This window comes from Dipodomys spectabilis, unplaced genomic scaffold, assembly GCF_019054845.1.
Source record: "Dipodomys spectabilis isolate Male_0828 unplaced genomic scaffold, ASM1905484v1 ptg000344l, whole genome shotgun sequence".
Classification (NCBI taxonomy): domain Eukaryota; kingdom Metazoa; phylum Chordata; class Mammalia; order Rodentia; family Heteromyidae; genus Dipodomys; species Dipodomys spectabilis.
In genome coordinates this window covers 565794-569235 of record NW_024871021.1, presented here as the reverse complement: position 1 = coordinate 569235, position 3442 = coordinate 565794, and the positions used below count along the sequence as shown (strand labels likewise).

At 36.0% G+C, this 3442-nt stretch overlaps 1 non-coding gene across 1 annotated transcript; it reads right to left on the bottom strand.

Annotated features, from left to right (window-relative positions):
• Positions 1 to 537: 537 nt before the first annotated feature.
• On the bottom strand, positions 538 to 644 carry LOC122095338. The gene has a single exon (XR_006145100.1). It is a non-coding gene; the product is annotated as a U6 spliceosomal RNA (small nuclear RNA).
• Positions 645 to 3442: the final 2798 nt, after the last annotated feature.

Below are 3442 nucleotides of genomic sequence, written 5' to 3'. Positions count from 1 at the left end.
TATCTTGGGGTTCAATTTCTTTAACATCATCTTATCTGGTTATATGCACATATCTTTTGAACTTTTCTGCTTATCCCAGACATACATTCGTTATTGAAAATAAGGGAAATCATGGGACCTATATTTCTTTGGACTTGGCTTACTTCACTCAATAAATTTTTTTCCAAGTCTTTCCATTTCCTAACAAATTGGGCGATGTCATTTTTTCTGATGGAGGCAAAGAATTCCATTGTGTATATATAACACATTTTCTTGATCCATTCATCTAATGGGGGCATCTGTGTTGGTTCCATATCTTAGCTATGGTAAATAATGCTGCAATAAACATAGTTGTGCTGGTAGTTTTAGTATGGTCTTTTTTATGATCATTTGGATAAATCCCCAAAAGTGGGATTACTGTGTTATAGGGGAGTTTTATGTGGAGTCTTCTGAGGCACCTCCATACTGCTTTCCAAAGTAGTTGAACAAGTTTACACTCCCACCAAGAATGCAGTACGGTTCCCTTGTGGCCACATACGTTTCAGCATCTGTTGCTGTAAAAATATGGAACGCTCCAAGACTTTGCATGTCATCCTTGCGCAGGGTGCATGCTAATCTTCTCTGTATCGTTCCAATGTTAGTGTATGTGATGCTAAATTGAGCACAGAACAGTTTTTATATATAAAGTATAATTTTTAATTGATTTTATTAAGCTAGGCAATTCAACAAAAAGTAAGTTCAAAAGAATTGTTGTGAAATTATAGAATCATGTATTTCTTACATAAGCACACATTTAAGAATAAAATCAAGATAGACATGCCAAAAACAAATTAATTCCAGATATTTGTAGTTCAAGAGATGTGTAGGAGGAGAAATTCAATTATTCTATACAAGGCACCTGTCAAAATGAACATTGCAGCAAGTGTTAAGGTTTGTTAAAAGTTTTAATGTTTTAAATATGCTTAATTTTGGGATTTTGCTTATATATGCCAAAATAGGACTGTTTGGCAGGTATAAAACTTTTCTGTAAAGTATTTAAGATTTATGATAGCAGACATTAAGTACTAAGTATGTACATTTCAGAGTTTATGGAAACTTTATTAATGAGAAGTTGCAAAGTCTTTGTGTAAAGGAGCAGAGTGAAGAGTTTCGACTTTAACTACATAGTTTCTGTTAAAACTTTAGTGATTCCTTACTTTATTTGTTAGCAAGGAATAAATGATGATATAAGCCATAATGTACACATGTATGTTACTATTCACACACATACATATTCTCATGTATACATGCACTCATGGAGAAAGACACATAATTACAGCCAACACAAGTTTCACCAGTTGTTGAATATGCCTTAAAAGGAATAATTGGAACAATATATGTTGAAGATGTATTTGTCCCTAAGAGTTCATTTTCCACTCTTCTTATCTCTTAAAACTGGTAGTTTTAGAGAGATTTGACTTTCAAAATGCAGTACAAGTGATAGCAAGTCACTTGGAAACCTCAGTAAGTATAAGTCATATGGTGTCTCCCTGCTCCTCACGGAATGTTTACTCTTGTAGACATTCTCAACAACCAAAGTAGCAGGAGAATACCCTGGTAAAGAGTAAAGTTATAAGGCTTTAAATGGCATCCTTACCTGAGCTCTTTTTCCAACAACCAGCATGAATTCCTAGGCAGATGAGTGAGTCCTCAGAAAACTGGACTCTACGTATACATTTAACTAACCCATGCGAAAATTCCTAGGTGAGAAATGCTGACTGAGGTCTTGCTGATTTCCTGGCAAAGAAAATAAGAAAAAAAGAAAGTATTTTTAATGTTTTAAAGTTGGAGAATAATTTGTAACCTGTCAATAAATGTGTAGAACACAAATACCAACTGACAAAAAAATGATGGCATTTCATTTATGTGCTCTTGGACTTGGGCAGTGATTTTAGATGTGTCTACACAAGTAGAATCAGCATAAATCAAGACAGCATTTCTTCATTTAAGATATAAGGAAAGGATACTGGTTGACCCATTGTAACAATGAAATATACAAGACATTCTAACAGAGGATAGGTGAAGGGGGGAGGTGGAGAGGTGTGAAAGGAAGGGATGGTAGGGGAAAAACACAGGAGGGGGTAACAATGCTCAATAAGAAATGTACTCATTACCTTACTTATGTAAATGTAACCCCTCTGTGCAGTATTTATAATAAAAATATATGTTAAAAAGATACAAGGAAAACTTCTGTACTTATATGAAGTTGTATTTGTCACTCAATATAAGTAAGGTATTGGTTTTAGGACCACAGGCTTATTACTTTGGATACTCAAAATCTCTACATGAACACAGTATATTATTTACATCAGAATCTGCCCACAATCTGGCGCAGTATAATTGTTATGAGAATTTTTACTACATTCCATATTTGTAATGAAAACTAAAAGTATATGCAATATAAACAGATACAAATTTTTTCAGATAAATTTTGTATGCAGTTTGTGGATGGAATTTGGAGAGCAATTTTGAAAAGCACAAATTTTATCAAAAAGACCAGTCTGAAAATTGTAACAAGGAGCTAATACAGCATCATTGAATAGTATGGAACTCCAAGGAGAAGTACTTGAATTGAGATAACATCAGAAAGTGTAACAACCCAAGGTCTTTTTAGAAATGCAGCTGCTAGATTTCTCATGTAGAGCTTTCATAACAGTTTGTGAAGCACAAATCAGAACCTCACTGAAGTGTAGATGGTTTTCTCTCAAATTTCTGTCATGATCAGTCATTATTAATCAACATATAGCTAATCTTGAATAATCCTCTAATAAAATGTTGATGGAGTGTTTATATGCAAAAACCTAGAAAGGCTAACTTTTTCAATTAGGACAGTCTGTATTCTATGATCCAGCCGAGAGAAAACTAGGTAAGCATCCATTTACAACCTTCTGAATAATTCTGATTCTGCCCACATCACTTATCTATCCATACCTGTGCACGAGTGAAACAATTTTAAAAGAATTTATCATTTAAAATTTAAATTTATGGTTCCGGGAAGATAGCGAAGGAGAAGCTGGAAGCTTAACTAAGCCAAAGAATCACACCAAATGTGCCATCACAGTACAGAGAGTTAGGCCAGAGAGGGAAAATCCAGGCAAGTAGACAAATCTGAGCACTTGCCAGCAGCCATGGTTGCAACTATGGCGGGGGCGGTGGCGGCCGTAACCACCATACCTGCAACACAGAGAGTCTAGGACAAAGGCGCCAGATGCAGCAGGTGAGAGGATTCTACTCAACACCAGCAAGAACTGACAAGGAGCAGACATCTTCATCCTTCATATCGCAGATCAGAGATCATCCAGGAACCAGACCCCTGTGTGAGTAGAAGCCTGATTTCCTCACTCCTTCTCAGGGAGCAGAGAAGGGAAGGCCACCCCTCTCTGCCCACTACCAGAGATCTCCATCTTTGATACTGGCAAAGGCC